General features: G+C 35.0%; 1 long non-coding RNA gene across 1 annotated transcript in view; it reads right to left on the bottom strand.

Annotated features, from left to right (window-relative positions):
• LOC124423455 overlaps positions 1-12,365 on the bottom strand; it is a 25,676-nt gene extending 13,311 nt beyond the window's left edge. The window contains exon 1 of the long non-coding RNA XR_006942092.1: positions 12,198-12,365. This is a non-coding gene — a long non-coding RNA (uncharacterized LOC124423455). The remainder of the gene's footprint in view (positions 1-12,197) is intronic.
• Positions 12,366-13,122: the final 757 nt, after the last annotated feature.

The raw sequence follows: 13,122 nt of genomic DNA, 5'->3' as shown, positions 1-13,122 counted from the left end.
TCAAATAGAACCATCTGGTTATCGAATAGATTTGAGTTTTATCTTACGATAGGAAGAAAAAAAAAGAAAAAATATATATATATATATATATATATATATATATATATATATATATATATATATACAATCAATCGTCAGATCCTATTAAACATCTAAAGAAATGAAATTCGAAAAATTCATAGCCAATGAAAATTGTTAAGCTCGTTTAATTAGATCGTCTAATCTGTTGAAAGTTCGATCGGAAAAACAATAGCGAAGTTTATCTGTTCGTAGAAAGTTTCATGTGTATGTATGTATGTATTGTTCGACAAGAGTACACACAAAGCCAACGAGAAAATGTTCTCTTCTTTCATCTTCTTTTTTTCTTCAGCTTTTCTCTCTCTCTCTCTCTCTCTCTCTCTCTCTTTTTCTCCTTTCTTTATCTATCTATTTATCTCTTTCTTTCTTTCTTTCTTTCTTTCTTACATTCTTCTAACATTTTTCGCTTTCTTTATCTTCCAGGTTTCCAAATACTTTTACTCTCAAACTATGTTCTTTCTTCCATCGAAACTTTCTTTAACTTCGTCAAATGACGTATCGTTTTCGTCTCACGTTTCAAGAAGGCAACATACGAAAATTGCGGCTTGTCACTAATTATAACTCTATCTTCCAGTTTGTTGGATAAACTGGAAACTCAATTTGTCAATTAGCCCCGCATTCCTCCCCCCCTATCCTATCCCATCCCATCCCTCTTTCCTTCCATGGACAGATTTACCGACAATCGCCATATTAGAAGTGCTGCAATTTTTATCCATTCTTTTCTACCTTGCGAGATAATCTAATATGTACTTACATACATACATAAGTATACGTATTAATCTACTGTTTAAACGTATACGCGTAACAGAGAGTATTGCAGTACATATATGTATATATATATATATATATATATATATATATATATATATATATATATATATATATATATAGCAGTACAACTTGTCTTTTTTCCTTTTTATTTTTTAATTTTAAAATAACAGCTTTGATGACTCCACTACATTTTTATACTAGGAATTGCGATCGCTACATCTCACAAATTTCGCAAAACTTTTGAAACAAAAATGCTGAAAGTAAAAAAAAAACAGAAAGAAAGAGAGAAAGAGAGAGAGAGAGAGAGAGAGAGAGAGAGAGAATGTGTGTCTCAGAAAACTTGACGCTGCTCGTTAAAAATTAAAAAAAAAAAAAAAAAAAAAAAAAAAGAAAAAACAGCACATTTTGTATATATGTAGAAGAATCCTGTAGAAAGGGGAAAAAAAAAGAAAGAAACTCTGGATGGTCGGGAGCAAGAAAATTTGTATATGGCCTTGAGAGGAGAAATGGCTCGGTGGACAAGAAGAAAAATCGAGCGTACTTCGAGAAAAGTGTAGTTCTCCGATATTGCCATGGCACGTTTGCGTGACTCGACACGGTGAGATACAAGAGGTGAGAGATGTCAACGAAACCGCCTAAAACCGTAAGAAAAAGAAGCTCATCTCTTTTATTCTTTTTATAACCAACACTTTTTCAAACATTATTTATCTTTATCTTAAAAAAAAGCAATAATATACTTTCCTCTTTTTTCTATCATATATACATACACACACATACACACGCACATATATATATATATACATACATATACATATACATATATATATATATATATATATATATATATATATGTAAGCGTACTTTTTTATGTGTATAAAATTATTTTAATTCTCTTTCTTTCTTTCCTCCTTTTTTTTCGTTTTTTTTTCTTTCCTTTTTTCCTTTTTTTTTTCTTTTTTCGACGGAGAATACCGAATCGGACGATCGTCCATTATTCATGGGGACGAGATGGGGGGGAAAAATGGAATATCGATTAATCGACGTTAAAACTAAAGCGAAAGGAACAACGATTATGATCGTATCTCATTGCATTTTTTCCTAAAAAAAACTAATGGCAAAAGAAAATAGAAACGACGTCGGTGTTTCTATCGTTCTCAGGCGCGTTAGATAATCCGAATTTAAATCTTGAGATTACATAATGCAAATGGGGGGAAAAAAGAAAAAAAGAAAAAAGAAAGAAAAAGATGAAAAGAAAGATGTTTAGCGTGAATACTTTTGAATGGTCTACCTTTTCTGAGATTCTGAAAAGGTTGCCTTTCCTGCACACCTTTCTATTCGGTAACGACTTCTCGTTCTGTACCTTCCTCCATTTTTCCTGTCTCGTTTTTCCCTCTTTCTCGCATCTTTCTTTCCTTCTTTCTTTCTTTCTTTTTTTTTTCCTCCTTCTTTTTTGTTCTTTTATTTATTTATTTATTTTTTTTTCCTTTCTTTACTTCTTCCCCTTTCTTCCCATTCTTTTTCCCCTTTTTAATATTCTTCTTATTCTCTTTTCATTTTTCCTCTCCTCGTTTGCAGCCATTCCCAAAGCTTTTTCGGAATTAATCCCTGGGCACCTACTACCTATTCCTAATTGCTTCCTGCTGGTAATACTTTCATTTCCGCGCCTCAACGTCTACCTAACCGTATTTTCCTATTCCTGACAAAATAATCTCTCCTTTCGTTTATTTTTTCTTCCTTTTCTTTTTTTTTTTGTTTGTATTTTTTCTGTTTTTTTTTTTTTTTTTTATTTATTCTCTCACTACCTCCTTCTACCTTCTAATCGTCTAATTTGAACGTTTCTCGGCTATCAGAATTTCTTAGCTAAAGTAAAATTCATCGATAGGATCAACTCGCGATAATGTTGTTTAAACAAGTTGATTTTTATTTTTCTATTATTTATATATATATATATATATATATATATAAATAAAGAGAGAGAGAGGGATTGCAAACAGAGAGTGCAAACAGAGAAATAGAAAGAGAGATCGTAGAGAGTAAAGAGAGAGAAAGAGAAAGAATGAGTGAGCGAATATTAAATATTCATAATATCCGTCGTAAATAGAACGATCGTTATATTCGTTCGCACAGAGGAACTTTGTAATCTCCCAAAAGCTCGGTCGTTCGCTCGATTATACATGCATTTATAATGTTATTGAATATGGACGAAATAAAACGCGTTCGTGCGAACGGCGCATTTGAAAGTTTCTCCATAATACTAATCCATGTATAATACGACGTTTGCATCCAACAAAATATTGTCTTCCTTTTTCTCGTTTTATCTTTCTCTTCTGTTTCTTTTTTTCTTTTTTTTTTTTTTCTTTTTGCCTTGATCCCCTTCTGTTTTTCTTATTGCGTTTGATTTTTCCTTCGATATATGATATATGTTTATACATTGGCATTAAATAGAAATAAAGAAAGAAAAAAAGAAAAAAAAAAATAGAAAATATTTTTGTCTATCATCATGGAAAAATAAATCCGAAACTTGATGTATTAGCCGTTAATAATAATAATTCGGCTTTATATGCATACATCGTATAAATGAACGTTACCGATAAAAACGTCTGATTGATTATATTCTCATACGTGGATCAATGATTAGATATGATTGAAATAAGGATCTTATCGTACAATTGTTTGGTGGAAATAATTTATCGATTATTCGTTTATTAATTTGTAAATAGGAAAGATATTTAAAAATTTCAAGATAATCCTTCAAATTGAACCAATTTAAATTTGATCCAATTGTGGTTACTTCGAAAGAATAAAAGAAAAAAGGAAAAAAAAAGAAAAATGATCGATCGAATAATGAAAGCTTTTAAACGCTAACCAGCTCGATTATATTTTTTGAAGCAACTCTTTTGGGAACTTAATTCTGTGAACTAATTCGAATTTTTGAATATAAGCGTACTTGATCGATCATAATTAATTACACTTCGGTAGCCTCAATTTCACCTGAAATAATTTAGAAAGAAAGTAATTAAATCTGGTTCGTCAACTTTCGAAAAGGTACTTTCGATTCGTTTCGATAAAGCGAGAATGAAATTATTCTAACGGTGTTAGTGGAATTGAGTTTTCACTTCGAACGGTCGGCTTCGTTCAAAAAGGCCAAAAAGTCCGAATCGAAAAACTTTCTTCCCTGTTACTATGATAAATATACCGGGTGAATGTTAATGCCAAACAATTGGCAACGAATCATTTGGAACATCGAAAATCGACGAAGAGACTTTTCGTAATTGTTTCGCTCTGTTCACTGTAATCTGGATGGGTGGAGTGCGGGTTGGGGGAGGGGAAGGGGAGGCAGGAGGAAGAAAAAAAAAGGGAAAGATAGAAGAACAGAAAGGTTAAAAGGGAGCGATCGCATTGCAGCTTCTTTTACGTTGGACGTAAGAATGCTGCCTTTCTCGCTTCAATGGAACGTGCAATTTAGTTTAATTAAATTCAAGTTTACGAAAAGTTTGAACGAAGCTTTTGATACGAACTATCCATTCTATCCCCTCCCCCCTTCTCTCTCTCTCTCTCTTTCTTTCTTTCTCTCTCTGTCTATCTATCTTTATAAACGACAGCTCTAAAGAGAACATTGTCTATAATATATTATAATAGGAAAGAGAAATGGATGCTGAACTCTTTTAAAGAAACGTAAATGAGACCAAAAATGCGTTTATCTTGCATCTTCGCAAAAAAAAAAAAGAAAAGAAAGAAAAAAGATCCATACGACGAGCGTCAATGGGAAGAATAAAAAAAAAAGATAGAGAGGGAAGAAGAGCGGACATACGCATTGGTGTACACATACATATGTATATATACATATATACATATATATATATATATATATATATATATATATATATATATATATATATATATACTTGTATGTATATCCTTGGTACTCAGCTGTTCTCTCGGCAAGTTGTTTGGTCCAAGAGCTATATGTTCAGCCAACTAGTTAATATTTATTAGCTACGGACAGAGATATATGCTCAACAAAGTACACCTGCTTCAAGCTTAGGTATGAGTATAGAGAAGGTGCTAGTCTCTTCGTCCCTCTTAGGAGGAACTATATAAGTACGTTTGTGGCATCTTTCTATGGAAGTTTCCTACTGGTTCCTACTTATTCAAGAAATACGAGAGTTCTTGTGAAAGATAGAAAATTTTCGTGTGTGCGAGGAACATTTATACAAAAAAAAAAAAAAGAAAAAAAGAAAAGGAAAGAAACCCTCAAAAAAAAGAAGAAGAAGAAGAAGAAGAAGAGGAAAAAGACCTTTCATTATATTATCTCACTCGTTTTTATTTTTTTTATTCTTTTTCTTCTCTCTCTCTCTCTCTCTCTCTCTCTCTCGATGTTTTCTTTTTTCCCCTTCTTCTTCTTCTTCTTTCTTTTTTCCTATTTTTTTTTCTTCTCTTTTTTTATTGATTTATTTTATCGGTTTTTATTTTTGAAAGATATTAAAAACGATCGTTCTGGTTTTAAACATAGTACGAGAGCGACGGGTGACAGGAAATTTATAGAGGAAGCTGGAACGTGTACCGGGTACCCAACGGAGAACAGTACTATTCCTAAAGGGGTCGTAAGAGGATGATGGCATTCGCCACGGACTATTGTTCGTGGGTGGACGAGAGGAACTATTAGACGCCTAGTTTAATGGTTACTACACCCTGGTTGCTAGCAGTATCTCGCGCAAGAGTCGACCTCTTCATTTACCTCTCTCGTTCTCTTCATGTTCAACCCGTCGTCCTACTCTGGGGAGAGAATGGCACGAGTTGGCTTAGGGAATTGGAAGAGTCGAGACTGGGTAGTTTGTGGTTAGTGGTCGCTCATGGTCACATCCTAACCCAAAAGACAACATGGACCAAGAAAATCGTGAATAAAATCTCTTGTCTTATAGATCTTTACTCTTCCCTAGAGGTGCATTCGTATTTAACGTTGAACGCAAAACCGCACTCATCTCAATCTCTCTCTCTCTCTCTCTCTCTCTCTCTCTCTCTCTCTCTCTCTCTCTCTCTCTCAGTCTTTCTCTCTTTCTCTGTCCGTTATCCATCGGATATTATCTCTCTTAAAGATTATAAAAAGAATGGGAAAGGAAGGGACGCGAACTACCGTTCACTGCAATTTCATCCTACTCTCTTTATGAATAATGCGAGAAAAGAATAGCAGCTTGATGAATGTACTTTTTTATCGCGAAAGAAGAGAGACGAGATGGTATCGTTTCCATCCACGAGGGTCCAGAACGAGTTAGAACAATTGAGAATGAACGAACGAATGAACGAACGAAAGCTGAGTGAACCAGTTGGGCTCGTGGGTCGTTAGCCGCGTAATTAATTCTAAGAGCGAGTATTAGCAGAAGCTCGCAGACTTTATGGCCTCCCATTGAAATACGAAGAAGATGGAAAAAAAAAAACAATAGAAAGGAAAGAAGAAAAAGAAAAGAGAAACAAGCAGAAGGAAACGAAACGAAGAAGGAGAAGATGAGGTATTACGTTCTTCTTTTTGTTTTTTTTTTCTTCTTTATTTCTACTTTTCCTTTTCTTTTTTCCTTTTCTTTTTCCTACCGCCTCGACTTTTACTACCGACTTTTACCGATCGTTGTCTCTTTTATCCGTGGAAGAGGATTTTCGTCATCGCACGAGTTGTTCCGTCGTGCCGTCGTGCTAGATTTTTATCCTTCGTCATTTTCTCACTTTAAAACTGTTCTCAAACGAGCCAGACGAGGTTAAGAGAAGAAGCAAGAATGAAAAAGGGAGAAAAGAAGATAGACGAGAAAAATCGAAGACAGGCACATTGGTGTTAAGTATATCACTATGTCGGTCTTTTATACTGGTGTGTACAACGTAAAAGAAGAATGAAGAAAGAAAGAAAGAAAGAAAGAAAGGAAGGAAGGAAGGAAGGAAGGAAGGAAGGAACGAAGGAAAAAAGAATGAAAGGAAAAAAGAAAGAATGAATGAAAAAGAGAGAAAAGAATAGTGATGGTAGGGACGGGGTTGGTAAAGGTAGTAGCCTCCGGGAGAGCAAATGGTAGAAAGTGGGAAAGAGTTAAGCCGGGAGTACGAAGACAGAGAAGCATAGAACGTTGTTAGGCGATCGATGAAGGGGTTTTGGTACTCCACTGGCACACTGCCCGTTCTATATCCTCCATTCGTGCTAACTCTTCTCGGTTCGCGCTTTCCTTTCTTACTTTCTTACTCCTACCCTTAGGTACATTTGAATTCCTCTTATACGCCTAGAAATAATTCATATGCTCTCGGCATCGTTCGCGAGATAAGGTAAACGGTAGAAATTGAAATCGTTTCTAACAGATTCGCGTTCGTCTTTCCATTTTCAGTTCAGTGTTACAGAGAGAGAGAGAGAGAGAGAGAGAGAGAGAGAGAGAGAGAGAGAGAGAGAGAGAGATGGAAGGATGGAGGAAGAGGGTGAGAGAAAGAGAGAGAGAGAGAGAGAAAGGGGGAGGAGTCGACGACCATTGAAAACGTCATCGAGCACGTACATCCGTCGTTCCCTTTTATTCCTCTTTCGTCGTCTCTCAGGTAAACATGGAAATGAAAATTGCCAAAGGCGCGTAGCAAATAGAGTCCCTTTCTCATGATCTCCAGTGCATTTCCGTTCGCTTTCATTCGGACGATGTCTTTCGTTGATGTCCTTTCTTGCTATCCCTCTCTCTCTCTTTCTTGCTATCCCTTTCGCTCTGTCTGTCTCTCTTTCTCTCTCTCTCTCTCTTTCTCTCTCTCTCTCTCTTTCTTTCTCGTACCGCGTGATCTCGGAAAATTCAAAGGAAAAGCCAGGGAGGAAATCGTGCAAAGTTCGTAACCCTTAGCGGAGTCGATTATTATGATGATGAGGATGATGATGTGATCATAAATCATAATAAGAGGAAATTCAGATACGTATAAATCGTATTAAAGTTAAGCTGTTTCTTTATCATTAAGAAAATTACGTAAGGAAGAAAAGTAATAGTGATGATTGATTTAATATATATATATATATATATATATATATATATATCTCGAAATAGATTGAAATCAAGCTTCGAAATAAAGATGATTCCGATCGATCGAATGCGGTTTTACCACCTTACGTCATCGTGATTTAAATTTTACGTGTGAAGTAAAAGATATGTATGTATGTATATATGTATATATGTAGTAGAAGGGTATCATTGGAATCGCAATCTCTCTCTCTCTCTATTTCTCTCTCTCTCTCTCTCTCTCTCTCTCTCTCTCTCTCTCTCGCTCGTTGGACTACTTTCGGATACGTTAAGAGTTACGAACTCTCAGACTTGGACGAATTTGTATCTAGCACCGTGAAGAGGAGGAACAACGAGGAATAAGAGATTGCTGCGGAAGAATGAAATTCTCGAGTATGCTGAGGAAACGACTTGGAAGCCTACACGAAGCGAAACGGATCCCATTTTCGAGAAACATAAAAGCGGATCCTTCCGATTCGTTTACATTATAAGGGCGGATCTTGGGTTTCCTCGACGGCGTCACGATGATGGGAGGAAATAGTCCGTTGGAAGAAAAGATCTTTCGAGTATTAGGGAGACAGAATGAAGAAAGACGTGAGAGAAGACCGAAATGATATGGCTGATTCGAGAGACCCGTCCGAACCGAATGATAAGAATAATTTACTGCTTCCTGATTCAAAATGATTTATCTCGAAGGAAAAGAGAAGGAGAGAGAAAGAAAGAGAGAGAGAGAGAGAGAGAGAGAGAGAGAAAAAAGAAACCGATTATTAATAATCCATATAGTTTCTAAAAAGAATAGTCTAAAATCAATCCTAATAGAATTTTCATCGAAATCCTATTGAAGAAGTAATAATGAACTATATCAGGTCAGACATATCGATGATTCGTTTACTCCAAAATATATAAATTATACACGTTTAATATCGTGCATTTCGGTGATGTTTATATTATTTGACGTATGTATGTAGGTATACATATGTTAGGGTGTAATATATGCTAGGTACACGTGCAATAGGGTTTGCAAAAACAAATGTCTATCTACCGAGGAAACTGTTCTGTTTGCTTTCACGATCATGTATTAAATAAACATCGTATTTTGTATAAAATTTCGTTTCGTAAAATATTCCTCGTAATATAAATTATTAACATTCTTTTCTCGTAATTTTTCTCTCTCTCTCTCGTTCTCTCTCTCTCTCTCTCTCTCTCTCTCTCTCTCTCTCTCTCTCTCTCTCTTTCTATACATAGTTTACTTAAACAACTTAAGTACATACATACATACATAGATACACCTCCTACATAACGTCGTCTAGACGCAATGTAATCAAAGAAAGTAGTACTACTGGCCGCATAACATACAAACTCTTAATCGATACGTCGTCGTCCAAGATCTACCCGAAGTTCCGTTTAATTTCAAATTCTCCGTTTGTGTATCAACCTTAACTTGTCGATTAATGACAACTTCCCTTTACGTTCTCATTCGCTCTCGATCGTGTTTAATCCGCTTAGCTAGAATTATTACCATTAACAAATTGCACGGACTAAGTTGTAGCCGATGTTGCGGCTCCTACCTCCCTTTATTCCCTTCCTTCCTTCCTTACTTCCTTCCTTCCTTCCTTCCTTACGAAGTAGAGGCTTGTTTTACGAAGAAGTTTCTCTGTCCACAACAACGCTATCTGTGGAAAGTGCAAACCTGTATACCCGACGAAAGGACCGGCTTTACCGTCGACTTGGCAAAATCCGAGACAAGATCAAACAGACGATGCCCGTACGGGGATTATGCGAGCTTCTGTCGAGCATTACCCTGCTGCTTCCTAGACATCGTTACTCCTCTTTCTCTTTCTCTCTCTCTCTCTCTCTCTCTCTCTATACTTTGTTCCGTTCTACTTAACGTAACTTAACTTAAATACTAAGCGATAACTAACGTTCAACAAATAATAGATAGATACTCCTTAAGCTCTCGTTTATTCCAACATAACAATATTCATTCTAAAGGACATATTTCATCGTTTAATAATGTTCACTTTCTCAAACTAACCATTTATATATCTTTATCTACTTGATTTTAAGGTTTATGATAGGTTTATCATTCGATATCATAAAATCCTATGAACAATATCTTTTTTTTTTTTTTCTTACTATAATACTTTACGCAAGAAGATTCGTCATTTGCGATACGTTACCGCGCATGAAGTTTTCTAATGTAAATTCTTCACGTCAAATTCTTTAAAATGTATTACTTTTGCTAGAGAGTATGCTAGGGAATACGTGTCACTTATCGTACGAACCGAGCGAAAAGTTTTAATGGAATCCGTTACCGCGTTCCTCGGCTGCCTGCCTGTTTAAATTACGCGTTTCAAACCACTCAGAATATTCGGCAATTAACTCGAAAATTCGCTATTATTATCGCATCAAAGGATTTAATTACCATTTTCTATAGATCGAATATCTCTTTCTCTCTCTCTCCCTCTCTCCCTCTCCCTCTGTCTCTCTTTTTCTCTCTTTCTCTCTCTCTCCGTCTCCCTCTCTTTTTCTCTAGAATATGGATGAACGCAACTGTGCGCGTGAAATAATGAATCATATTGATATTAAAAAAGCGGATCATTTAACATCAATCAAAAAATATCTTACTTTTCTATCGTATCTCTACAATTGAATCATTTCAATATATTAATTCAATTTAATAAACATGCTGAACGTTAGCCAAAGTATAGTAAAAATTCGTCGATCTAATAATACAATTAATGATCGTATTATATCGATAAAAAGTCATTACATAGTTGTATTTCAATTCGAAAATTATTGGAGAAAACATTTGTAGTATAAACAATTGATTAGATCGAAAAATTGTAGTTTCGTCTTCGATAAGAAAAGCTTCGAAAAGAAATAAAAAATAATCGAGAGGTTTATTCGTAAAGAGAGAGAGAGAGAGAGAGAGAGAGAGAGAGAGAAAATGTTCGAAAAGAAATAAAAAAAGAAAATAAATTAAATAGGATCACAAGGAAGCTAGGTAGATAAAAGAAAGAAACGAAGGACAAAAAAAGGAATAAAATAATAATAAGAAGAAGAAGAAGAAGAGGAGGAAGAGGAAGAGGAAGAGGAAGAAGAAGAAGAAGAGATAGAGTCAAGAAACATTCGAGAAGAAGTTGAGTGCCGAGTTAGAAGACAAAGAGGCACAAGCGTAGCGGAGTGATTGAGTAAATCAAGGAGGCACTTAGCGTGCCTGAAATTCCGACCTCCGTCCACTCGGTCTGTTCTGGCAGCACTCCAGCATCCGGTAGTCTCGCCATTTCTCCTACATCGCTTGTCGTATGTGTTGTAGGAGATTCGAAAGGAAAGATCGCGAGAGAATCGAAGGATATTGCGAAATAAAGCGAAAAGGAAATATAAGTAAAGTAAAGAAAAAAAAAAAAAAAAAAAAGAAAAAAGAAAAAAAAGAAAAGAAAACCTACAAATCGATAAATGAAGAAAAAGAAAGAAGAAAAAGAAAACAAAAAAAGAAAAAAAAAGAAAGGTAGAAAAGAGAGTCCGATATTATTTCTTAAAGAAAACTTTTTTCAAATACTTACTAAGGATCTGTGTCCTCCTTCTATTTATTTCAATATACACGTATTTATTTCGAATCGAATTTTAAATATAATACCAGAGAGAAAAATATATCGTGTAATTTATAAAAGACGTTTAACACTTTACAATGGCCGTTTTAACGTCGAACCACCGTCGATACTATTTTCCACTTTTAAAATAATGACACGATTTCAATGAGAAAAATAGTATTAGAAAGTCGTTTAAATCTTTTTCGAATTCTAAACGCGTATATATCAGCACTGGACTGGACCAGCGTACTGATGTCCATTGTTTTACCACATTCTACTCTCATTTATTGTTCTTCTGGAAGCCGATCGAATGTTCCTCAAGTGGAAGAGAAACGATTCCGATGTGTGGCAATTCCGCGAAAGTTTCTACGAAGAGACGTCAACCTATTGAAAACGTTACAAAGCCTTTTCACGTTTCCCATGGATATAAATAAAATAAAATTTTTCTTTTTTCTTTTTTCTTTTTTTTCTCTTTTCTAGATCCTCTTACTTGCGAATAAATCATTTTTATATGATCGATCGATATTTTAAAAAAGATAATTAACCGAAGATTGGATCTAACTTTCTTGTGTTCTTCTGTATATGTAAATACATTCGTACATAAGAAAGTATAAAGCAATAAGGAAGAGTATAACGTCGAAATTAAAGTATCTAAGTACGTTGAAAGGATCTCAAAGGTAATCGAAAGGTTTTCGCTACGGTAGAAAAAGCGGAGAAACAATCACCGAGCTTTTACGCACGAACGATCAAGAGCTCTTACCGACAGTCACGCTCGAACGTCCCTTCTTCCGGTTCACTCACAAACTGTTAGAAAGCTCTGCAACTTACTAGTTCATCCTTCCTAGTCGAGGAGTAAACTCACTTGAAAAGCTAAATTTCGCTTCGACGTTTCGACGTTTCTCTCTCTCTTTCTATCTTTCTCTCTTTCTCTTCGCTATGTAATTGCGATCTCGATAGATAAAACTTCGTCATCGCGAACTCAAAAGCTAAGCAAGAATCAAATCCCATGAGAATCTTTTGAAATATATTTTTAGCCTTATCATTTGAAATATATCTCTTTTACCGCATGATATTGTTATCGAAATATTCAAATGTGTTTGGTCTAAAAACGATAAAAAAAAAAAAAAAAAGAAAAAAAAACGAAATCATTCAATAAAATAATGTCAATTAATTGTCAATCCAGAAAAGTTAATAAGATTAGACTTTATCATTGTTCAGTTTTCATCAGAAGCTTAAAATATCTATATATTCCCCGGTGTGATTACACGCCCATCAATATTGTCATATTATACTATCGAAATAATCGATCCAACCGCAACTTCCCATGCTCTGTAATTATAGTAGATACACTTTGTAGAGATCGTGTGTTATATACGCTTTGCGATCGTAAAATTAGTTATACATTCCCTCTCTCTCTCTCTCTCTCTCTCTTCTTCTCCTCCCGTCCCCATCCCCATCCCCCCACCTTTACTCTCGTCATCACTCTTCCCTGTCCTCCCTTTCTCTTTCCGTAACATACAATAAGGATTTAATGTTAAATAATAATAAGTTAAACCATCGCTGTCAATGAATTTCGGTAATATAATGCTTTTACTCCTTTTCGATAGAATTTAATAAAATAAACTTTTTCAATGGTGTTGAATTCTATATACCTGCTGGATATTATCGATAGTTAACAACAAAAA

The sequence above is a fragment of the Vespa crabro genome, chromosome 4 (genome assembly GCF_910589235.1).
Source record: "Vespa crabro chromosome 4, iyVesCrab1.2, whole genome shotgun sequence".
In the NCBI taxonomy this organism is placed as follows: Eukaryota; Metazoa; Arthropoda; class Insecta; order Hymenoptera; family Vespidae; genus Vespa; species Vespa crabro.
The sequence above is the reverse complement of the archived record's forward strand: the minus strand, read 5'-3'. Positions and strand labels throughout refer to the sequence as shown.